This window comes from Oryctolagus cuniculus, chromosome 14 (assembly GCF_051225735.1).
Source record: "Oryctolagus cuniculus isolate XC-2025 breed Fujian yellow rabbit chromosome 14, ASM5122573v1, whole genome shotgun sequence".
In the NCBI taxonomy this organism is placed as follows: Eukaryota; Metazoa; Chordata; class Mammalia; order Lagomorpha; family Leporidae; genus Oryctolagus; species Oryctolagus cuniculus.
This window is the reverse complement of record NC_142880.1, coordinates 77,879,441-77,905,940: the sequence shown is the minus strand read 5'-3', so window position 1 is coordinate 77,905,940 and position 26,500 is coordinate 77,879,441. Positions and strand designations below refer to the sequence as shown.

The following is a 26,500-nucleotide window of genomic DNA, read 5'->3' as shown; positions in this document are numbered from 1 at the left end:
CCCCAACCACCCGAAACCGGAGTCCTGTAACTAGTCGAGAGGGCGGGCACCATTTTGGACATATATAACATCTGCCCAGCTTGTGTGTGCCCACCCAGCAACAAGCCTAGAGGAGATGCCCAAGTCTGGCTGGAAATACTGACCAGACACTCCACTAAGCTACAGAGTAATTCCAAAGATAAAAGCCATCACAAGCTGGAAAAACTATCAAATATCTCCACAAATGCCCAAAATAAACACAGAAACTCAAGAAACAAGAATAGGAGGCAATATGACACACCCAAAAGAACACAACACTTCAATATTGAAAAGATTGAAGAAATGCCAGAAACAGAATTCAAAAAATTGATCATAGGATAATTTGGAAGTATTCAGAAGCAAATCTATTAAAGAAATCCATACATTATATGAATGAAAACTCTTCCCATGAAATTGAGATTTTTAAGGAGAAATCAAAATGAAATATTAGAAATGAAGAATTAAATATATCAAATAAAAAATGCAGTGGAAAGCCTCAACAACAGACTCAGTGAGGCAGAAGAAAGAATGTCTGAGTTAGAAGACAACTATTTGGAAATTTTACAGTCAGACAAAAAAAAAAAAAGAAAAGAAAAGAAAAAGAAGAAAAAATCAGAAAACTAAAAAAGTGTTGGAGATTATGGGATACTATCAAATGACCCAATACATGGGTCTTAGGAGTTCCTGAAGGTGTGGAAATATAAAGAAAAACAAAGTATAAAGAAAATATTCTAAATTGTGCACAACAGAAACACCAGATTACTTTTCAAAAGATCTGCAATTAGACTCAGAGCTGACTTCTCATCAGAAACACTACAGGCTAGGAGAGAATGGTGAGAGATATTCCAAGACTTGAGAGAATAAAACTGTCTAAACTGTACCCTGCAAATCAATTATTTGTGAATTAAGGCAAAATAAACACCTTTCATAATACACAGAAATTGAAAGAATTTGTCACCACTCATATATATGGAAAACTGGCAGGGCAATGTCGTTACTTATCAATAGTCACCTTGAATGTAAATGGCCTCAACTCTCCAGTTAAAAGACACAGACTGGCTGAATGGATTAAAAAACAATCCATTTATTCACTGCCTACAAGAAACATATCTCAAAAACAGATACATGCAGACTAAAAGTGAAAGGATGGAAGAAGATATTCCTTGCCAATAGAAACCAAAAAGATCCTGTGGCCATCCTAATAAAATAGACTTTAACACAAAAGCTATTAAAAGAGAGAGGCCAGCACTGTGACATAGTGGGGAAAGCCACCACCTGCAGTGCCGACATCCCATATGGGCACTGCTTCAATTCCTGGTTGCTCCTCTTCTGAGCCAGTTCTCTGCAATGGCCTGGGAAAGCAATAAAAGATGGCCCAAGTCTTTGGGCCCCTGCACCCATGTGCAAGACCCAGAAGAAGCTCCTGGTTCTTGGCTTTGGATCACACAGAACCAGCCATTACGGCCAACTGGGGAGTGAACCAATGACTGGAAGACCTCTCTATCTCTTCCTCTCCTTCTCTCCCTATGTAACTCTGATATTCAAATAAATAAACAACTGTTTAAAAAAGGGAGAGAGACAAAGAGGCCACTATGTGGTAACTAAGCAATCAATTCAACAGGAAAGTGAACTATAATAAACACATACGAATCTAATTACAGGGCACCTGGCTATTTAAAATAAATGTTAAAAGATCTAGAGGAATGTGGTGTAATAAGAAAGCCATGCCAAGCTGGCAAGCTAGCATCAGTTACTCAGAAAATGGCAGCGGAACTCACCTGGCAAAGGAGCCTGCCTAGAAACAGACAGTGATTGGTTACAGCATAAACTGCCCCTTGACACGACTGGCTGCCTTGGCTATATGAGCTGCTGCACCAACTGAAATAAACGAGTCTGAGAGCTGCTCGCCTCTAGCCTGCTTTCACCTAACTCCCAGTGTCTGTGTCATGACTCCAGGCTTCTTGCCCTCACTGAGCTTCTCTCAGATTGAATCCACAGCAACATCTGGGGCCCAATGTGTGGCCTACTTGCCAAAATCAAAGAGGGACCTCACCAAGTCTGTCACGCTGTCTCTCTCTCAGAACGAATCCACAGCAACAGAGGAAGATGCAGATTCCCATACAATAGTAATGGGGACGTCAATACCTCACTTTCAGCAATGGACATATCAACTGGACAGAAAATCAGCAAGGAAACAATGGAGTTAATTAGAAATTACTACAATGAGATGTATGTCAACAAATTAGGAAATCTAGAAGAAGTGAAGAAGTGGATAGATTCCTGGACACATACAACCTACCTAAATTGAGCCATGAAGACAGAAAACCTAAGCAGGTCATTAACCAAGATGGAAATTAAATAAGTAATAAAGACCCTCCCAACAAAGAAAAGCCCAGGACTGGATGGCTTTGCTGCTGAGTTCTACCATACATTTAAAGAACTAACTCCAATTTTTCTCAAGCTATTCAAAACAATTGAAGGAGAGGACTCCTACCAAACTCCTTCTATGAAGCCAGCATCACCTTAAATTCCTAAACCTGAAAAAGATGCAACAGAGAAAGAGAACTACAGACCAATTTCCCTGAGGAACCTAGATGCAAAAATCCTCAACATAATATCAGCCAATGAATCCAACAACACATCAGAAAGATCCTTCACCCAGGCCAAGTGGGATTATTCCCTGGTTTGCAGGATTGTTCAACATTCACAAATCAATGTGATACATCACAATAACAAACTGCTGAACAAAAACTATATAATTATCTTAACAGATGCAAAGAAAGTATTTGATAAAAATATGCTTTCATGATGAAAACTCTAAGCAAATTGAGTATAGAAGGAACATTCCTGACACAATCAAGGCAATTTGTGACAAACCCACAGCCATCATCCTATTGAATGGGGAAAAGTTGGAAGCACTCCCACTGAGATCTGGAACCAGACAAGGATGCTCACTTACACCATTGCTATTCAATATAGTCCTACAAGTTTTATCCAGAGCCATTACTCAAGAAAAAGAAATCAAAGGGATACAAATTGGGAAGGAAGAAATTAAACTACCCCTATTTGCAGATGACATGATTCCATATAGAGAGAATTCTAAAGACTCCACTAAGAGCTTTTTGGAACTAATAAAAGAGTTTGGGAAAATGGCAGGTTATAAAATCTACACACAAAAAAACAATAGCCTTTGTATATACAGACAATGCCATGGCTGAGAAAGAACTTCTAAGATCAATTTCATTCACAATAGCTACAAAAGAAAATCAAATACCCTGGAACAAATTTAACCAAGGACAGAAAAAATCTCCATGATGAGAATTACAAAACATTAAAGAAATAGAAGACACAAATAAATGGAAAAATCTCCATGCTCATGGATTAGAAGATCAATATCATCAAAATGACCATACTACCAAAAACAATTTACATATTCAATGCGATACCAATCAAAATATCAATGACATTCTTCCCAGAACTAGAAAAAGCAATGCTGAAATTCATATGGAAACACAGGAGACCCCAAATAGTAAATGCAATCTTATATAACAAAAAGAAAGCCAGAGGCATCACAATACCAGATTTCAAGACATACTACAGAGCAGTTATAATCAAAAACAGGCTGGTACTGGCTCAAAAAACAGATGGATAACAAATGGAACAGAATAGAAATTCCAGAAATTAATCTACACATTTACAACCAACTTATCTTTGACAAACCAGCCAAAAACCATCCCTGGAGCAAGGACAGTCTCTTCAACAAATGGTGCTGGGAAAACCAGATCTCCACATGTAGAATTATGAAGCAAGACCCTTACTTTACACTTTCCATAAAAATCTACTCAAAATGGATCAAAGACCTAATTCTATGACCCAATACTATCAAATTATTAGAGAACACCTGGGAAACCTTGCAAGACATTGGCACAAGCAAAGAGTTCTTGGAAAAGAGCCCAGAATCACTGGTAATCAAAGCCAAAATTGACAAATGGGATTACCTCAAATTGAGAAGCTTCTGCACTGCAAAAGAAACACTCAGCAAAGTGAAGAGGCAACTGACAGAATGGGAGAAATTATTTGCAAGCTATGCAACTGATAAAAGATTAATAACCAGAATATATAGAGAGATCAAGAAACTCAACCACAGCAAAACAAACAATCCAGTTAAGAAATGGGCCAAGGACTTAAACATACATTTTTCAAGTGAGGAAATCCAAATGGCCAACAGACACATGAAAAAATGTTCAGGATCACTAGCCTTCAGGGAAATGCAAATCAAAACCACAATAAGATTTCACCTCACTCCCATTATAATGGCTTTCATACAGAAATCAACAAATGCTGGTGAGGATATGGGGAAACAGGTACCCTAATCCACTGTTGGTGGGAATGTAAATTGGTACAGCCATTTTGAAGACAGAATGGAAAAGCTTCAGAAATCTGAATATAGACCTACCATATGACCCAGCTATCCCACTCCTGGGAATTTACCCAAGGGAAATGAAATCAGTATATGAAAGTTATCTGTATCCCCATATTTATGGCAGCTCAATTCACAATAGCTAAGATATGGAATCAACCCAAATATTTATCAGCTGAAGAGTGGATAAAGAAATTATGGGATTTGTACACCATGGAATACTACACAATGGTAAAAAAAAAAAAAAGAAAGAAATTAAAGCCTGTTGTTTGCCACAAAATGGATGAAACTGGAAAACATCATACTTGGTGAAATTAGCCAGTCACAAAACGACAAATACCATATGTTCTCCCTGATCTATGGAAACTAATAGAGCACCTAAAAGGTAATCTAGTGAAGTGAAATCGACACTTCAAGATGTGGTGACTTTGACCAGCCCTTGTCACAACTGTTGAGGAACAGTATTTTTAATATTATTTGTTGACTTCTTTACATAGTATAGAGTTAATCTTATGTGTATAAAGTTCATTGAAAATAGATGTTAGTAAAAAATAAGAATTGGAATAATAGAGGAAGAAGAAGAGTGTTGGAAGTATGGGTGGGAGGGTGAGTACGGTAGGAAGAATCACTATGTTCCTAAAGTTGTATTTATGGAATGCATGAAGTTTGAATGCCTTAAATTGTTATCTGGTGGGGGAGGGAATGGAAGAAAAAGTAAGCTTAGAGACTAATGGGTAATCCCACTTTCATGGAATGGGAGAAAAAAATGGAACTAGAGGAGACCAAATAAATGTGTTTGGGGAGCAAGACAGATAACCAGAGAAATAAGTTAATGAAAAGACGGTTTCAAGATCCAGAGAGCATCCAAGTATAGGTTAAGTAGAAAGGAAGCTGAGAAAACACATGCAGATCTTACTGTTGGAGGTGACCATTAGAAGAATTTAAAAGCAAGGTGAGGGCCAATGCCAGGTTGACAAGATGAGGATAAGAGCAGAGCAATTAGAGAATGCATGTGCTTGTTACTCTTCTAAGAAGTTTGCACAGCAAGAAGGATAGCAATTGGATCAGCAGCAGGGGTCCCCTGAGCATAATTTTGAGGTGAAAAGAAAACCAATCTAGTATTCAGCATATGAGAGGTGGCAGTTCACTGAAGCCCATTTTTACTGCAGGAATGTCAGAATGAATGCGTTACCCCATGGCCACTGGGCAGATGCCAAATAACCCCAGTGGTAGTCCAGTCCCACTGCCCTTTATCAGAGTTGATTAGCTTTGAGTGTCTGGAATGTGCCTGGATTTGCTCAGAGAAAGAAGCAATAGAAGCACAAGACATTATGATAAGCAACATATGCATATGAAACAAAAGCTGACCAGAGCCATTTCAAAGGTAAAGGTTGATCTTTATGAGAAATGACTTGAATGTCCCCATAGCCCTGTTGAAAATAAGCCTTTCCCAGACTTGAGTACAATAGGCTAACAATATGAATTTTAGACACAGAAAAACCAATTATGACATTATGACCACAGCTCTACCGTTCTCTTTGGGTGACACAGGATAAGCTTCTAAACGTCTGAGCCTCTGTTTTCTTTTATCTATTTATCATTTATTTATTTTTAACTTATTTGAAAGTCAGAACGAGATCTTCCATTCACTGATTCACTCCCCAGATGTCTACAACAACCAGGTCAGGGCCATCTGGGTCTCCCTCATGGGTATCAGAGACCCAAGTACTTCTGCCTTCCGGGATGTGCATAAGCACAAAGCTGCATTGGAAGTGGGGGAACTGGGACTCACACCAGGCCCTCGACATGAGAAGCAAGCATCCTAACCACTGTGCAAACACTGGGCCCCTGAGCTTCTATTTTCTTAACATAACAGAAATAATCTCTCACACCTGTTTCACCAAGTGTTGGGAGATGAAGATACTTTATAAGTTAGATGTCTCTGCAAATATTTATATATATATAAAATAACTATTATTGTACCATTAAGACAAATAAAGTTGTATTCTTAATGACCTCAGAACCTTGAAACATAAATTTTAAGCCTTCTATGTTATAATGTTGCACTGAATTCAACTGTCTGAAACATTTATATATGTAGTTCTCTACTCTGAGTAATGATGATGTAGACAGTGTTTGATGAAGCATTTTTATAAGTGCTTCTCTCAGTCTTACTTTCAGTGATATCAGTGGAAGTAAATCAGAGTTTTTCCCACTGGTCACAGGACTTCAAAAAATTTTAAGTTTTGTTTGTTTCACAAAAGTATTTTTCATTTCATATTTTATGTGTGTAGAAAAGTGACTTGCAAGGTACTAATTCAATCAAGCTGTTGTGTTTTATGAGTTTGTTTGAACTTCCTGACTGCAGTATAGCTTCTCAATTTAGTTTTTTTCAATTACATTTTGGTGTTATAAAATATATTTCCACAGGAAAAAAATCTGGTCTCATTATGGGGATTTTTGATGGCCATAAACAGAAAAATCAGTAATTTTTTGAGTTCAAAGAATTGGTAGTTTTTGTTACAAAGAAATAGATGGAGAAATTGGACAGGGGCCAGATATCATTAAATAAGTATATATGGGGGCCAGCACTGTGGCATAAGGGGTAAAGCTGCCACCTGCAGTGCTAACATCCCATATGGGTGCCAGTTCGAGTCCTGGCTGCTCCACTTCCGATCCAGCTCTTTGCTGTAGCCTGGGAAAGCAGTTGAAGATGGCCCAAGTCCTTGGGCCCCTGCACATACATGGGAGACCTGAAAGAAGCTCCTGGATCCTGGCTTCAGATCAGAACAGCTCCAGCCATTGAGGCCACCTGGGGAGTGAACCAGCAGATAGAAGAACTCTCTCTCTGCCTCTGCCTCTCTGTAACTCCCTGCCTTTCAAATAAATCCTTAAAAATAAGTAGAGATGAATATAAAAATAATTTCCAAAATTTAAATTAGAGAATAGTTATGATTGAAAAGAAAGTTTCCCTCAAATATAAGAAGGCCTTTATTTAAAATGGAGTATCAGTGATATATTCATTCTAAGGATCAAATAAATGTCTCAGCATTTTGTCAAAGTCAAGATTTTTAATGAACATGTCGACAAAAACATTTTTGAAATGGATCTAAATTACATTTTAGGAAGCTGAAGTTTAAGAATTCCCTGGGTGGAATTGATGTAGCTACTACGGGGTGTAATGAATTTCCTAGAGATTCTATGGTATCTGGGCTCCTAAGTGGAAAGTTAAACACAGAGCTCAATTCTTAACTCCTTAACATGGTTTGTTTGCAGTCCTTTTTCAAATCAAACATTGCTAGACAATGCACCCAAGTCCATTCCTCTCTGGGATTCCACAAGATATGCAAGATTAAAAGTGAAATAGATTCTGGGAAATGCAGAGATGGGTTAGAAAAAGATTTTTCTTCCTGTAGAGAATGCTTTGGTCTTTAGATCTATTTTAACCGAGTTGGAATGCTTTAAATAAAAATAAAATACCATCATTATGCTCCATTTGCTTCACTGGACAGAGAAAGAACTATAAATTTTCAGTATTTGGCTTTCTCTATAATGTACCTCAAGTAGCTCATAGATGCATTTATTGAGTCTATACTACACGTTAATTGCTTCCATGTTATCCTCAAAATCACTTTGAGGAATCCAGGAATGTGGGCAATTTTCCCCCAGAACATTTAGGCAATAATTGGCAGAATCCAAAATATGTCTGATTCAAGGTTCATTTTAAGCACCTCTATTAGTGTGGCTATTAAGAAAAAGCACAAGACATGTTGCCCTGACTTTCCTGTTCTCCTTTCCTGTGAAGAGAGAAAACTGTTTCAATGGACAACCTGGGTTGGTGGTGATGGGCCAGCCCCTCTGACCTTGACTGTGACCTCAGTGATGATATGACAAAGTCCCATCTGCCATGGGCACAAGGAATATGGGGGTTTCATCCCTCCTACAAACTGTGGTTCTCAACAGTTCTGCAGGCCAATCCCAAAGGAAGGAGATTTTCCTTAACAAAAAGTCTATTTACTCTGGCCCCATGGATAGCCTATGTTTCCATGGGGGCCATTAGTAGAATGACTTCACAATTGTGCTTGCTGAGTCTCGTTGCATTTACTGTCTAACATTTCACCTTTGCCCATAGGCCCAGAGGCCTCAGCAACAGGAGGGTTTTACAAGTCTAAGAAAGAACTATATACAATATTGACTGCACTCCATTCTATTACATCAGATTCCATTAAAATCAAAAGAAAAATGCTGATTCTTTTTCCAGAGCACTGAATAATATGTTGTAAACTATTTCCTTATTAGGCAAAATGGGCAAATGATTTGTTTTTTTTTTTTTAAGAGTCTTTCCCTCAACTCACATAAAGCTTTTCTGATGTAAAAACTCTTTGAAGATTTCTTTACCACTTGTTAGCTGTAAGTGCCTCTCCTATTACAGGTTTGAACCAAGGCTAATAATGCTGAAATACCAAAGGGAACTCTTTAGTGCAGTCCATCATTTTGCTAGTTCCAATGGAAAACTCAGATTTGAAAATTTGCCTCTGAGAAGTTTCCACCTGATTTCACAAAGTGAAGCTCCACTTTTGATTATAGATCCGCTTCTGTCTCCAAAGTGATTTCTAACAGTTCAAAATATATTTGGTAGGGTTACTACTGTGGTACAGCAGGTTAAGCTGCCCCTTGAGACACCAGCAACTCATACCAGAGTGCCAGTTCAAGGCCCAGCCACTCCAGCCTCCTGCTAATATGTCTGGGAAGGCAACAGATAATGGCCCAAGTACTTGGGTCCCGGCCACTCATCTGGAAGACCAGGGTGGAGTTCCTGGCTCCTGACTACAGCCTAGCCCAAACCTGGCTGTTGTAGCCATTTGGAGAGCTAACCAGTGGATGGGAAGATCCATCCTCCCTTCCATCCTCCCTTCCATCCTCCCTTCCATCCTCCCTACCTCCTTTTCTCTCCTCCCTCCCTCCCTTTCTCTCCTTCCTTCCTTCCTTTCTCCCTTTCTCTCCTTCCCTCTCTCCCTCTCTCCTTCTCTCCCCCTCTGCATGTACATATATCATTCTGTCTTCTAATCTTAAAATATACTTACAATGTTCCTCCCTTTGTCCATTTTCATAATGAGAAAATGTGAAACCAAGTGGCTGTCTAATGTCTTACATAGTGCTTTCCACTGTCCAAAGAAATTTTACAAATATTGTAGTCTTTAATTTTTTTGCATTATCCTTGCAAAACCTCAATTAGGTAAATATGATCATAGCTTATTTTTCAGACCAGGAAACCGAGGCTCAAGAAATTCTAACTCTGCGCCCCAAATCAAACACCACTACAAAGAGTCAAAAGCAGTATTGGTAACAGTTACTTTCTGATATATCCTTTCTTCACTTAGTAAGAGAACCCTCAGTGTACAGCTGGACTCATCACCATTTAAATTTTTTTTTAACTTTTATTTAATGAATATAAATTTCCAAAGTACGACTTATGGATTACAATGGCTTCCCCCCCATACCGTCCCTCCCACCCACAACCCTCCCCTTTCCCACTCCCTCTCCCCTTCCATTCACATCAAGATTCATTTTCGATTATCTTAATATACAGAAGATCAGCTTGGTATACATTAAGTATGGATTTCAACAGTTTGCTCCCACACAGAAACATAAAGTGAAAAATAATAGATGATTTTTTTTAAATGATGATGAAATCAGAGCAGACCTATTGTCATGTTTAATCCCAGTGAGAGTCAAGTTGGGAATTGATAATTTTTTTTCTTTTTTTTTTTTTTTACAGAGGATCAGTTTAGTATGCATTAAGTAAAGATTTCAACAGTTTGCACCCCCATAGAAACACAAAGTGAAATATATTGTTTGAGTACTCGTTATAGCATTAAATCTCAATGTACAGCACATTAAGGACAGAGATCCTACATGAGGAGTAAGTGCACAGTGACTCCTGTTGTTGACTTTACCAATTGACACTCCTGTTTATGGCATCAGTAATCTCCCTATGCTCCAGTCATGAGTTTCCAAGGCTATGGAAGCCCTCTGAGTTCTCCGATTCTTATCTTGTTTAGACAAGGTCATAGTCAAAGTGGAGGTTCTCTCCTCCCTTCAGAGAAAGGTACCTCCTTCTTTGAAGACCTGTTCTTTCCACTGGGATCTCACTCACAGAGATCTTTTGCCAGAGTGTCTTGGCTTTCCATGCCTGAAATACTCTCATGGGCTTTTCAGCCAGATCCGAATGCCTTTAGGGCTGATTCTGAGGCCAGAGTGCTATTTAGGACATCTGCCATTCTATGAGTCTGCTGAGTATCTCACTTCCCATGTTGGATCACTCTCCCCTTTATTTACTCCATCGGTTAGCGTTAGCAGGTACTAGACTTGTCTATGTGCTCCCTTTGACTCCCAGTCCCTCCACCATGACCAACTGTGAACTGAAATTGATCACCTGGAACAGTGAGATGGCATTGGTACATGCCACCTCGATGGGATTGAATTGGAATCCCCTGGTATGCTTCCAACTCCACCACTTGGGGCAAGTCAGCCTGAGCATGTCCCAAATTATACATCTCTTCCCTCTCCCATTCCCACTTTTTAAAAATCTCATTTCCCAGCCCCGCTGAGAGCTAGATGGGACCATACCACTGGGTTTTACCCAATGGTATTTTAGGGAAAGACACATACACAGCTTCCAAAAAGGATCTGTGGGAGGTAGCACATCCTGATTTACCCCTCCCCTCTTACCATTAGCTGGAATGTAGACATGATGGCAAGAGGAGGAGAAGCTACCTTGGTCCACAAATGACCATGGAGTCCCTTTGCAGCAAGGGAGAAAGAACCCCATGCCTACAGATTTGGTGACATAAAGCTGCTGTGCCATCCTGGACTATCTACAACTTGTCTTGACAGTAATATGAGAAAGAAATATAAGAGATACGAAAGTAAAAATGCCCACCTTGTTTAAGATACTGTAATTTTGACCTCAGTAATACTTAACCTAGCCTTAACTGATAACTAAGTCTCAACTGACAGATGGTTTGACTCATCTACAATTTGATGGAAATAAATGACCGGAAACAGAAATGATCCTGGTAGATGTAAGGACTTCTTTGCAAATGGCCTAGAAAATCAGCTGAGCTAGAAAACCCAGATGACTTATGTGGGACTTGCCGCTCCCCCTCTTCATGGAGGAACGACACTAAACCCTGCCTAGGCTTCATATCCGAGTCACGGCACCATTATGTCACTCCCCCTCTTCACGGAGGAATGACACAGGACCCTGTGCTGTTCTTTTGTCTGCTCGGCCCTCCCCTGGTTTGCTGCTGGTTCTTCCCAGGTTGGCTACCGACCCTTCCACCTCCATGGAAGGGCGGTTCCCCCTGCCACTTTCCCCACTTCCGCAGGGGAGCGGCACACCGCCGGCCGGCTCTCTCGGGGGCTGCACAGGTGTTCCTCAGGTGTTCCTGGTGCATGTTGTCTCTCTCCTCCTTTATAGTCCTCTTCCACCAATCCCAACTCTGCTACCCACACGCCGAGTACGCTGCTCTCCTCCAATCAGGAGCAGGATCAGCTCCTGCAGGTCATCACAAGTTGGCGAGAGGCAGCTGCGTAGAAGTTGTTACTCCCTTCTCAGCGCCATATTGTGGGAGAGCAGATGCATAAAATAAGTCTTAATTCCAGTAACAGTCTAGTCCGAGTTGCTCCCCACAGGGACTTGATGTGGCCATTTGAACCTTAATTCGTATGGGGTCCTCTTCAGGGAGAAACAACTGTATTAACTATTAACTTCCTCCCTCTAAACAGACTACTCCAGTCTTAAATGTCAACCTTCACTTAGCAAGGACAAAATGGAATCATGGAGGTGACAGTTACATCTCTGGTGGGATACGTTGAAGATCATGCCGTCTCCCAAATACCAGAAGCCTCACGCTGATACCTGATCATGCACGATACCCTGACTCTGAGACTCAAGATGCTGATAGTGTGGTTCTTCTACCAGCAGTGCAGCCCCAAGAGGGGCTCCCACTGTCTTCTACCCTCTGCCTGGGCCAGCAGTCAGCCTGCCAAATCCCAACAGGTACTGATGCAAAACAGGTGAGTGAGGAAGGCCCCCTCACTGGGTCTAAGCTGGAAAACATGCCCCACAAAGCCAAATTCCAAGACACAGCCCACCCTGAGACCTGGCCTCTGTGCCAAAGACCTGGAGGAAATCTGGCAAAGAGCTGAGAACTCCAGATGGGAAGTATAAGAGGGGAGCAGACACTTCCCCCACTCCTGTCAAAATCCTCGAAATCACGGTCGACAGCAGCCACGTAACAAGCCACAGACTAGACCCACAAAACCAAAGCTTCTGGAGGTGTGTGCTTACACACAGCCACAAAGCCTATCAGGACTCCACTGCTGGGCCTCTCTCATTGCCCACATGGCTGGTGGGTGGAGGGATAGAGCTTAGGGATTGGGAAGGCACACATGCCACCATGTAGATCATTCAAAGCATGTAGGAATGGACACCAGGACTCAGACCTATGAGTGCCCCACCACTCCCCAGTCCCCACTCCTTAGCCTCAGAATAGTGAAACTTCCGATGATATCACCTAAACTTTGTCCCTCCAACTTACACCTTCATGGACAGACTACAAATGAGGAAAGTCCTCCCTTTCACAAGCACCATTCCCTGACCTGGCAGACCTCTCCGTGCAGTCCACCTGTCCGAGTCATCACCTAATTCAGGAAGCAGTTCTAAGCCCTCAGCTGTGCTAAATGTCCTTTCTCTGTGTTCCCAAAGTATTTTGTGCCTACTTGTATCTTAATTGTATGATGCTGCATTCAAACAATCTGTTTGCTCAAGAGTTTTCATCATCAGAATTTTTTTTTTTTTGACAGGCAGAGTGGATAGTGAGAGAAAGAGACAGAGAGAAAGGTCTTCCTTTGGTGTTGGTTCACCCTCCAATGGCCGCCGCGGCCGGCGCACCGCGCTGATCCGATGGCAGGAGCCAGGTACTTATCCTGGTCTCCCATGGGGTTCAGGGCCCAAGCACTTGGGCCATCCTCCACTGCACTCCTGGGCCATAGCAGAGAGCTGGCCTGGAAGAGGGGCAACTGGGACAGAATCTGGTACCCCAACCGGGACTAGAACCCGGTGTGCCGGTGCCGCTTGGCGGAGGATTAGCCTGTTGAGCCGCGGCGCCGGCCTCATCATCAGAATTTAAACTCTGTGGCACATAAGCCCTCATTTATTCCTTCATCCTGACCCTAATCATCTGTACTGTCTCTGGATTTTACTAATTCACCCAATTTAATCCTCATAAGAACCCTTATTTTCCAGTTCTACAACTGAGGAGCCTGAGGCACAAAGAGGTTACAGAACTTGACTGACTCACACAACTAAGTCATACAAGGGGCAGAGTTGAGATTTGAACCCAAGCTACAGGACTGCTGAGAGTTTGAATCACCACACTGTATTATCTCTTCTACACCAGATAAATAGTCTTGTCTTTGAATTTCAATTAAAAACCCTTGGGACTTTGGGGATAGTACTATTTGAAAATGGAAAATAAAGTCGCTTTGTCTTGTCTTTCTCTTTTTTTATTTATTTGAAAGGTAAAGTTGGAGAGTGACAGAGTGACAGAGGGAGAGAGAGAGTCTTCCATCCTCTGGTTCAATCCCCAAATGGCCAAAACAGCCAGGCAAAAGCCAGGAGCCTCCTCCAGATCTCCCATGTGGGTTCAGTGGCCCAAGCACTTGGGCCATCCTCTGCTGCTTTACCAGGCACATCAGCAGGGAGCTGGATTGAAAGTGGAACAGCGAGAACCCAGACCACAGAGTTCACAGGCCACAGTGCTGGCCCTTTGCCCTGTCTTCTCTATACCCAAATTGCAAGGCTGCTGGAGCAAATATTGGCCATGCCCTGCCCCTATACCCAGGATCACCTACAGTGCTCAGCTGACCTCCAAGTGCTAGAATCCCTATCGCTTGCTGTAGGAACTTTTTCCCAGCAGTTTTCTGTGTCCATGTGTAGCAGTCCCAAGTGACAGGGAATTAACACCTTCTGGAAGCAACTCTCAACCACCCACTGTACAGTGTTTTTTTGTTTGTTTTTTTTTTAATTTTATTTGACAGGTAGAGTTACAGAGAGAGAGAGAGAGAGAGAGAGAGAGAAAGTCTTCCTTCTTTTGGTTCACCCCCCCCCCAAAATGGCTGTTACAGCTGGCACTGCGCCAATCCGAAGCCTGGAGCCAGATGCTTCTTCCTGGTCTCCCATGCAGGTGCAGGGGCCCAAGCACTTGGAGTTTGTGCCATTTCCCACAGTCTTCCACAAAATTGATCTCCAGCTGCCTACTGTGGGAACTATTGTGGCAGTACACCTGTATTAGCTGTCTTCCCTTCTGTATCATCTCCTATTTTTCCCTAGTCATTCTCTATATTTCCCATATAAGTGATTTGTATTTCTGTCTCAAACACTACTTCTTGGAGGGCCCACCTGCTGCACCTGTATAATCCCAGGAGGCTAACTTCCCTCATTGCAACTGTGTCATGTATGACCTGGTGATCAAGCAGAGAGAGGATTTCATCAGGTGGCTTTCCTGTCTCAGCCAGCTGTCCCCTAGCACATTAACATCTGTCATGTGCACAGCAACATGAGTGTGAGGCTGTTGCCCGATTTCCCTCCTGAATTTGGCAATAAAGGCAACTGCATCTAACAAATCAATCTCCCAATAATCATAAGTCTCCCAAGCAGAATATGATTATCCTTGTACCTTCAACGGCTATCACACAACACATCTTAGGAGAACAAGGGAAATAAAGACAGTGAAACCCTGTAGACAAAGTACAAAGGTGAAAGAACTCATCAGAAAGAAAATAGAGGAGGAGAAATTTCTATTTTAGGTTGAAATGTGAACAGACAGCAAATGGGAAATAAGCAATCAATACACTGAGCTTATATTTCTCTGCTCTCAATGTCTTGAACAGCAACTATCTGGATTTGAAAATACTCAACGCATTGCCTGGTAGAGTAGAAAAGGTAATTCACTTCAAGACAGTGGAGATTGTATGCTTAAAGCCATAACCTTTATATGCACCTGTGGGCTTTTTAAATCTTGCCATTTCCAAAATATTTATTCCGAGAGGAAATGATTGTCCTTTTAGGCTACACTTAGTGTTTCTGTTGAGAAAGGGAGGTGGGTACCGACCTTTGAGGCACTCACTGTAAATAACTAGTGAAAATGGACCCTGACTCAGGCCCCTTAAAGAATCCGAAGCACGGTGCAGACCATTTGAACTGCCAGTCTCCGCCCTTTAGGGAGGGAACTCGCATCCCAGCTCCTATCACATCACCCACACACTTTCAGGCAGGTATTGGTGCATCACCAAGGATTGCAGGCCAGGATAGTGCTACAGCAAGATGCCTTAAGTAGCCTTGTAGCTCCACATGTACAAACAAGAGCCTTTCTAAACATCTGTGTTTAAAGAGTTAATAAAAGCATTCCCCTTTTCACTTGAGAATTTGACCCTCAGTTAACTTTCTCCCTCTGTTGCCTGTTTTTGTTTTTGCTTTGTTTTGTTTTGACAGATAGAGTTAGACAGTGAGAGAGACAGAGAGAAAGGTCTTTCTTCTGTTGGTTTACTCCCCAAATGGCCCCTGCGGCCGGCGCTGCACCGATCTGAAGCCAGGAGCCAGGTACTTCCTCCTGGTCTCCCATGGGGTGCAGGGCACGAGGACTTGGGCCATCCTCCACTGCACTCCCGGGCCACAGCAGAGAGCTGGCCTGGAAGAGGAGCAACCGGGACAGAATCTGGCGCCCCAACCAGAACTAGAACCCGGTGTGCCGGCGCCGCAGGTGGAGGATTAGCCTGTTGAGCTGCGGCGCCAGCCCTCTGTTGCCTGTTAACATGATAAAATGGATATCAATTCACTTGCCTGGACACATTACTGACGATAAAAATAACTCCTGACTGGTAATTTGCAGGATACTGAATCATAAACTCCTGTAGGAGTTGTGACAAGAGGTATTGGCTCTTGTGGGACATGAGCCCACTAAGCCAGAACTGTTTCTATACCAACGGATGTGAGTTTTTATGCCCTGAGGATGGCCAAGGAGAACCTCTCATGGACAGCTGCATGGACAGTGGAAGTTACTGCCGCGAGAACTCCCCCCACGGCAGAGGCCTGGCACAGCTTTCTCAGCAGATTGAGGCCCATGTGGCCCTTCATCAGCATGTGAGCCTGAATATTTAATTAAGCCTTAGAAGGAGGTACCCTGATCCTTACACAAAGTCATTATCTACCTTACAAAATACTGTTTTATAAAAATCAACATTTAGGAAAGATGCGAAAATAATGATACCTTTCCCTGTACTTGTCCTGTCACCATAGCACCTATACAAAAAAAAAAAAACTCACTACCCACTACTGATTCTGATTCTGAGTTACTGTATACCTTACGCTAAGTACCTTCCTCTCTGTATAATCGTTTCCTTGACCAGCCAGCCCCAATCACACACCACGTATCAATCACCCCACTTTGCACACCATCTGTTCCTCTGAGCTGTTCTAAATTCGATCAATATTGACTTTCCTGCTGGCTACTTTTCCTGGGGTTACTTCCTACCTGCTTCTGTTCCCTCTTGAAACCTTTGGTTCTCAGGGACCATGTTCTTATCTATTTTGGGCCCCTTCCCACTCATTTTCTCTGGCTTAACTCAACACTCCCCTGTGTCCCCAGAAAAAAAATACTTTTCTGTACTGTTGAGAAAATATTGTGTTTGGGGACTATTTCCTCAGCAAAACTTACTTCTTCATTGGAGGCATTCCATCATTGCACATTCCTAGTTATGGCTAACTGATGCCCCCTCCCCCAAAATGTGAACATTTGGAAAATAAATCTATAAATTATGCCAAAGCTTAAAGGAGCTCATGTTGTCATAGCCTGAGATTTTTTAGAACATTTTTATTTGATGAACACAAATTTCATAGGTACAGCTTTAGGAATATAGCAGTTCTTCCTCCCCATACCCACCCTCTCACCCCCAAACCGTCCCACCTCCCACTCCCATCCATTCTTCATTAAGATTCATTTTTAATTATCTTTATTTACAGAAAACTAGATTTATACTGTGTAAACATTTTAACAGCTTGAACCCACACAGACATACAACATATAAAGTACTGTTTGAAGACAAGTTTTACTGCTAATTCTCATAGTACAATTCATTAAGGACAGAGAGCCTACATGGGGAGTAAGTGCACAGTGACTCTTGTTATGGACACTTATGATGTCAGTGATCACCCAAGGCTCCTGTCATGAGTTACCAAGGCTATGGAAGCCTTTTGAGTCCACAAACTGTCAGTATTTAGACAGGGCCATAATCAAAGTGGAAGTTCTCTCCTCCCTTCAGAGAAAAATACCTCCTTCTTTGATGGCCCCTTCTTTCCACTGGGATCTCACTTACAGAGATCCTTCATGTAGATCATTTTTTGCCACAGTGTCTTGGTTTTCCATGCCTGTAATATAGCCTGGTTCTTAATGTTAAAAGTCCTTTTGCCAATATCTTTTATTATCTTCTGTTATCTTAAAATATTTTCTCAAGAATCCACTAGACTACGTAAAGGACGACCTAGATCCAAAGGATTTGCAATGCTTAAATCAACAGTGGTATTGAGACACACTGAGTCCTTTCTACTACGACTGAGAAAGAAATAGCTCATGTGGGTTTTCACAGTTCCCCTGAAGGTGCAGGACTGTAATTTCAGGCTCTCAAAATATCTACAGGAAGAACTACACATGTACTGAACAGCTCACTGAGAACTTGGGTTCACAAGCTAACTAATAATAACTTCCTAAGAAGAATGGAACTGGGCAACTGGGAACTGGTAGCTTGATTTCTAAGGAGTTGTTCTGCATTTTGATTAGGCAAAACAAGAACATGGGTAAAATTCCTTGGGTACTATCAAGAATTAAAATTTAAAATGTGTTAGAATATTTTATATTTATTTAGATATATTTATTATCCTAAATCATGTTATTCTAAAAGTTCAGGTGTTTTAGCTAGTGCAGATAATCTTTTTAATTCTACATGAAATAAAAGGCTAGAATCTTTTTCTGTAGTATCTCATTCTCACTGGCCATGAGAGCTGCATCCTGCAAACCACAAGTTCCACCGTCCCTTCACTGGTGCTGTGGATAATTACGCATGGAGCTCCTGAAATGAAAGGGTTAACCACTGAAGCACTGAGCTCACTGGGACCTTCACAGCTTTGGAGAAGTAGTCAGTGTTGTTTTGCTTTTGCTTTGCTTGCTGTGTTTGACAACATTTAGACAAAGCTGAAAGGTTGAAAGAAGAGGAAGACTAACAAAGGAGAGTAGAGAAAGACTGTTCAAAACAAAGATTCTATCTGTGTAGAAATCTGAAATATTCACTCATCTTGGTGTTTTGTCTCCTTGTCTTGAATTAAAATACGTCATGCTAAGATCCCATTTATTTGGACAGAAACAAGATTTCATTAATCACCAAAGAGCAATAAAATATTCTGCATTCAATAAGGCCCATACATATTATCATTGCTGAACTTAGCAACAGTCTAGACTATGGAACCATTTATCATCAGAAACCCTGTTTAAAAAAAAAAAGCCCAGGGGAAAATAAATCCTTCATATGGCTTCAGTTCCAGCCAGCTCTCAACCCCCTCACTCTGGAATCATTAATTTTATTTCAGTTCCTCAAAGGTTCCAAGTCTCCCCTCTTTGAAGACACTCTTGCTTCTGCCTAGAATATTCTCCCATGCCTCACTGGACTAATTCCTCTTGCAAATCTCCTATCAGTATCACTTCCTCCAGGAAGGCACCCCCACATCCCTCACACAGGGTATCCACCAGCAGAGTGCGACTACGTTAGTAATTCACTCAGTGTGTACAGTCTTCTCTGGCATCTATACTTTGTGGAAGGAGGGGCTGTGTATATTGTATTTGCTCTGTATCCCTGGAAAATGCAACAAGTATACAAACCAATCAATAGATAAATCAATGAAACTTAGATATGTGACTTAGGTGTAATCTAACATCAAATTTACAGATAGCAATCCTACCTGGGCTGACAGAGTCAAGAGTCAGCCAGTGGCATAAGCACAAAAGCAGCACAATCTCAACAAGTCCAAAAGCCAGGAAACTCTTTAGTCCTGACACCAAAACCACATGTCACTTCAGAAAGTCATGTCATTACATCAAGCAAGAGATAAAGCAGCTTAAAAAAATACAACATGAAATGAACAGCCATAACTGAATTAAAGTAAAACCTAAGAAGCTGTGGGTGAAGCATTTAGTTTGTTGGTTCATTTCCAAAGCACCATGTAGGAGGCTTGGCATGTTGAAGCAGAGAGGAAAGATTGAAAGCAGAAAATGTGCATATGTCTGGAATCACAAGTAGAGGCAAGCAGGTCAGGCTTTTGGAAAAGCAACCTATAGAATGAGAAGAGGATGATAGGTGTTCAAAGGTGTCCAGAAATGGTACTAAATTAAGTGGTCTAAAATGATAGGCACAAAGGACATCAATGAGCAGTCATTACATGCCTTGCAATGTGACAGGCAATTTTTTTTAAGATAGCTTAAGTAGGGGCCAGTGCTGTGGTGCAGCAGGTTAAAGCCCTGGCCTAAGGCACCAGCATCCCATATGGGCGCCTGTTCGTGTCCCAGCTGCTCCTCTTCTGATCCAGGTCTCTGCGTTGGCCTGGGAAAGCAGTAGAAGATGGCCCAAGGCCTTGGGTCCCTGCACCCATGTGGGAGACCTGGAAAAAGCTCCTGGTTCCTGGCTTCAGATCAGTGCAGCTCTGACTGTTGTGGCCATCTGGGAAATGAACCAGCAATGGAAGTCCTCTCTGTCTCTACCTCTCTCTGTAACTCTGTCTTTCAAACAAATAAAATAAATCTTAAAAAAAAAAAGATAGCTTAAGTGTATTTACTTTTTTTTAAATAAGATTTATTTCTTTATTTGAAAGGTAGAGTTACAGAGAGAGATATCTTCTATCTGCTGCTTCATTCCTCAAATGGCCACAATGGTCAGAGCTGGGCTGATCTGAAGCCAGGAACCAAGAGCTTCTTCTGGGTCTCCCACACAGGTACAGGGCCCAAGTACTTGGGCCATCTCCTATGGCTTATTAGTAGGGAGCTGGTTCAGAAGTGGAGAAACTAGAACTTGAACTAGTGCTCATGGGATGCTGGCATCACAGGCAACAGCTTTACCTGCTATGCCACAGTGCCAGCCCCAGGTATTTAAATAGTTACATAATTTTCCAAGGTTCATTTAGTTAATATGAATACACATATTCAAAAGCATATCTTAGAAGTCAAATTACCAACTGGTGCCACGACTCACTAGGCTAATCCTCCGCCTGCGGCGCCGGCACACCAGGTTCTAGTCCCAGTCAGGGCGCGGGATTCTGTCCTGGTTGTTCCTCTTCTAGTCCAGCTCTCTGCTGTGGCCTGGGAGTGCAGTGGAGGATAGCCCAAGTCCTTGGGCCCTGCACCCACGTGGGAGACCAGGAGGAAGTACCTGGCTCCTGGCTTCAGATCGGTGCAGCGCGCTGGCCGCAATGCGCCGGCCATAGCAGCCACTTGAGGGGTGAACCAATGGAAAAAAAAAAGAAAAAAAAAAAAAAAAAGGAAGACCTTTCTCTCTGTCTGTCTCTCTCTCTCTCACTGTCTAACTCTGCCTGTCAAAAAATAAAAATAAAAAAAATCTTAAAAAAAAAAAGTCAAATTACCAAACTTCTGATGTAATAATGCCTCTCTCCTGAGTATTTTGGTGAAAATATCAGAAAATCTGTGGCTAAGTCCTGCACCAGAGTAACCACAGAGGATTCTGTGAAAAAAACACATAAAGGCGTTCCAAAGACAAAGTAGCTTGCTTGGATAGCCTCTTGTCAAAGTTCAGAACCATGCTGGGGGGGGGGGGGGGCTGTGGCGCAGCGGGTTAATGCCCTGCTCTGAAGTGCCAGCATCCCATATGGGTGCCGGTTCAAGTCCTGGCTGCTCCTCTTCCAATCCAGCTCTCTGTATGGCCTGGCAGAGCAGTAGAGGATGGCCCAAGTCCTTGGGCCCTTGCACCCGCGTGGGAGACCTGGAGGAAGCTCCTGACTCCAGGCTTTAGATCGGCGCAGCTCCGCCTATTGTGGCCAACTGGGGAGTGAACTATCAGATGGGAGACTTCTCTCTCTCTCTGCCTCTCCTCTCTGTTTAACTCTTTCAAATAAATAAATCTTTAAAAGAAAAGAACCATGGTCTGAATTTAAGATCCCATTTATATATTTTTAATTCTACATATGTGTCATTATGTATGCATGTGCTTGTGCACATACATGTGAGCCTACATGCTCAGAATGTAGCACCATTTGCAAGTATTTTTACCAGACTTGAGCAGAGGTGACTCATGGAGAGGGAGTGGAATTAGAAACAGAGATGACAGGAATATATATGCCTTTCCGGGCTCCATACTTGTATAGTACTGGCAATTTTTACTCATCGGTTCAGTCATATTTGAATTTTTGAAAATAAGGGTGGTTGTTTGGCCTGGCTGTTAAGATGCCCACATCCCACATCAGAGCACCTGGGTTCAATACCAGGCTCCTGAAACCCCAGCTTCCTGCTAATGGAGAACCTAGGGCGTAGCAGAGATGGCTTGAGTAATTGGATTCCTGCCACCTACATGGGAGACCTGGAATGAATTCTAAGCTCCAAGCTGTTGTGGGCATTTGGAGAGTGAACCAGCCAACAGGAGCACCCTCTCTGTCCTTCTCTTATCTGTCTCTGTTTCACCCTCACCCCCCCCCCTCCCTCAAATAAGTAAACGCTAACATTTTTAAATGGTCGTCTAGGCTGTTTTTCTACTTGGTAAGAGGGTGATCTTATTGTAACTATGACAGACAGCTCTCCTCTCAGCCATCCCCAGTGTCTCACAGCCTCCTGGTACTTCCCTGGAGGATACTGCCTCCCTTACCTCTGCTGCAACTGGCTTTCAGCCTAGATGCTCCCCTCTCTTAACTGCATCAGCTAACTCGTTCTTTATATTAGCCACTAACATGGCATTGAATTTGACCACAATAAATGTATTTATTAACAGTTCCCAGAACACTTCTGAGCACCACAGTCTCTGTGACCACCACCACTGAACTCACACCAGGCCTCAGGAATGCTAATACTGTGCCTTCAAATGGGTGTTGCAAACCACATCCGTCTCCACAGCAAGAAACCTGAAGTAGCCTTTAACTCAGTGGCCCTTTAATTTCCCAAACCACCAGATTCTGTTTTTCCTTTTACTGTCTTTTGGAATACACAAGTCACACATGAACATGCTATTCATGAAAGAGTAAAACCACACAGGAGTGCATTATCTAAAAAGTGAAACTCGGAACCAGTGCTGTTCTGCTGTCATCTACAGTGCCAGCATCCCATATGGCCACCAGGTCAGCTCCCAGTTGCTATGCTTCCAATTCAGCTCCCTGCTAATGTGCCTGGGAAAGCAGCGAAAGATGGGCCAAATGCCTGCTCTCCTGCACCCACATGGGAGACATTGAAGGAGCTCCTGGTTCCTGGATTCTGCCTGTTCAAGCCCTGGATGTGTGGCCATTTGTGCAGTAGGCCAGCAGATGTAAGACCTCTCTCTGTCTCTCCCTCCCTCCCTCCCTCTGTAACTCTAACTTCCAAATAAATCAATAAATAAATCAAGAGGCACCATGATGGTGGAATAGGAAAGGAGCTTACTACTCTAATCTAGGGGAAGATAGTTTAAAAAAAAAAATGGAGAGAGTACAATCTCAGAGAAGAGTTAAGGAAAAACTGGCAGAGGAAACTCGACACAAATTAGAGGGACACTGTGGATATATGTGGAGTGTGTGGACGTGCACAAATCAGGACACCAACAGCCGAGAGCCTTAGCATCAGCTTTGGAGAATGAGGCGAGACCAGACCACAGCAGCCCAAGCCACTGGTGATAAAGCTGTGGGAAGAGGCTGGAGTGAGTTGGGCTTAGCACCCTATGGGGGAAGGATGCCTGACAACCTAGAGAAATGGGGGGGGGGCATGCTTCTCTCTCTCGATCACCCAGCCAGTGTTCTATAACTAGCTGAGAGTGGGTGGGGGCCTTGACGGCCATATGTAACAGCTGCACCAGCTCATGTCTGTGTACCCAGGAACCAGCTGAGAGGAGACTCCCGAGTTTGGATGGGAGAAATGACAGCGCACTGAGTGCTCAGGACTATAGCAGCCTCACATGCTGGGACTGTGAAAACACTGTGGCTGGGTATGGAGACACAGGATGTGGCAAGGTCTTTGGGGAGTCACTGTGGGCAGCTCCACATGCTCAGGATTCACTGATTCCCTGAGGAATGTCATCGCAGTGGGATCTGTGCTCACGCCAAATGCTGCATGGATACTTTGTGTGGTTCTGGTGACCATGTGGTTGACTATTGTACCTGCTGGAGCTAGTGCCCAGGCATTGATCTTGTTGGAGGAGGGGAAGCGAATGTGAGACTAAGCCAACAAAGCTGATCAAATGTCCCCTCTGATAAAAAAATATATATATAGGAGATTTACCATGCCCAAATTGGGAGTCACCTTGGACACTCCACTCACCCTGGAGCAGAGGTCCCTGCTCACACCCAGTACTTGCCTCAAGGTACTCACTGAAAGAAAAGACACTCCGGCCGGCACTGCGGCTCACTAGGCTAATCCTCCACCTTGTGGTGCCGGCACACGGGGTTCTAGTCCCGGTCGGGGCACCGGATTCTGTCCCGGTTGACCCTCTTCCAGGCCAGCTCTCTGCTGTGGCCAGGGAGTGCAGTGGAGGATGGCCTAAGTGCTTGGGCCCTGCACCCTGTTCTTGGGAGAACAGGAGAAGCACCTGGCTCCTGCCATCGGATCAGCGCAGTGCGCCGGCTGCAGCACTCCAGCTGCGGCGGCCACTGGAGGGTGAATCAATGACAAAGGAAGACCTTTCTCTCTGTCTCTCTCTCTCACTGTCCACTCTGCCTGTCAAAAAATAAAAAAAAGAAAGAAAGAAAAGACACTCCACTAATACACAGAGGCACAGTCCAAAGATAAAAGCAGCAGAAGGAAAAAAAAAAACACAAGTATTTCTACAAATGCCTAAAAGTAAGTGCAGCAATTCAAGAAGCAAGGAGAACATGACCCCTTCCAAAAAGAATATAACACTTCAATACTAGGATGTGAAAATTAAAGGATTGAAGAAATTGCAGAAATGGAATTCAAAAAATTGATTGTAGGTTACTTAGAAGTAATCAGAAACAAATCCGAGATCTAAAGAAATCCATACATGACATGAAAGAAATTTTTATCATGAAATTGAGATTTTAAAAAGAAACTAAAATGAAATATTGGAAGTGAAGAATTCAATAGAAGAAATTAAGAATGCAGTGGGAAGCCTTAACAACAGAATCAGTGAGGCAGAAGGAAGAATATCTGAGTAAGAAGACAAACTGCTGGAAATTTTCCAGTAGATGAAAACGAAGACAAAGACGAAGATGAAGATGACGATGATGACGATGATGAAGATGACGAAGACAAAGATGACAAAGACGACAAAGAAATTAGAAAACTAAAAATAGTGTTGGAGATCTATGGGATCCTATCAAACAACCCAACATACAGGTCTTATGGAAAGAGAGAATGGATTAGAAAGCCTTTTTAGTGAAATAATTACAGAAAACTTCCCTAATTTGGAGAAAGGGATGTCTAAGTACAGGAAGCACAGAACTCCTAATAGACATGACCAGAAAAGATCTTCACCATGATACATTGTAGTCAAACACTCCACAATAAAACAAAGAAAAGATTCTAAAATGTTCACGAGAGAAACACCAGATTACTTTCAGAGTATCTCCTATTAGACTCACAACTGATTTCTCATCAGAAACACTACAGGCTAGGAGAGAATGGTGAGACATAGTCCAAGTCTTAAGAGAACAAAACTGTCAACCCAGAATACTATACCCTGCAAAGCTGTAATTTATGAATGAAGGTGAAATAAAGACCTTCCATGACAAAAAGAAATTGAATTTGTCAGCATCCATCCAACTCTGCAGAAGATGCTTAAGGACACAGAAACATGGTCATCACCATGAAAGAAGGGAAAGGCAGAAAATCTGTCAGTAAAAGTACAAAGGAAATCCAAAGTAAATTATAGGAATATTTATGGGAAAATGGCAGGGCCAAGTCATTACTTATAAATAGTCACCTTGCATGTAAATGGCATCAACTCTCCAGTTAAAAGACACAGACTGGCTGAATGGATTAAAAAAAAAAAAAAACATCTTTTGCTGCCTACAAGAAACGCATCTCATCAACAAAGATACATGCAGACTGAAAGTGAAAGGATGGAAAAAGATATTCCATACCAACAGAAATCAAAACAGAGCTTGTGTAGCCATCCTAATATTAGACAAACTAGACTTTAACACAAAAACTATTGAGAGAAAAAGAAGGGCACTCTGCAAAGAAACAACAGATAATTGACACTATAGACCAAATGGACCTAACAGAAGATATCTACAGAACTTTCTCCTACAGTTGCAGAATACACATTCTTTTCGGTAGTGCATGGAACTTTCTCTAGGATTGACCACATGCTAGGCCAGAAAGCAAGTGTCAGCAAATTCAAAAAACTCAAAATGATACCATGCATCTTCTCTGACCACAATGGAATGAATGTGGAAATCAACAACTTGAGAGTCTCTAGAGCATATACAAATACATGGAGACTGAACAACACACTCCTGAATGAGCAGTGGGTCACAGAAGAAATCAGAAACTGTTGAGGAACAGGTATTTTTCACACTAGTTGTTGAAATCTTAGTATAGAGTTAATCTTCTGTGTACAAAGTTAATTGAAAATAGGTTTTAGTAAAAAATAAGAATGGAGGGGCCAGTGCTGTGGTATAGTGGGTTAAAGCCCCAGCCTGCAACGCTGGCATCCCATATGGGTGCCAGTTCAAGTCCCAGCTGCTCCTCTTCCAATCCATATCTCTGCTATGGCTTGGGAAAACAGTGGAAGATGGCCCAAGTGCTT

The 26,500-nt window shown here is 42.4% G+C and overlaps 1 long non-coding RNA gene across 6 annotated transcripts in view; it reads right to left on the bottom strand.

The window, feature by feature from the left end:
* Positions 1–26,500, bottom strand: part of LOC138845201 (uncharacterized) — a 192,243-nt gene that overhangs the window by 124,310 nt on the left and 41,433 nt on the right. Inside the window, exon 3 of one of the 6 annotated variants that reach the window (XR_016220768.1) lies at positions 19,581–19,881. The exons of the other annotated variants lie outside the window; for them this stretch is intronic. This is a non-coding gene — a long non-coding RNA (uncharacterized LOC138845201). Of the gene's footprint in view, positions 1–19,580; positions 19,882–26,500 lie in introns of those variants that run through there. 6 annotated transcript variants of the gene reach the window in all.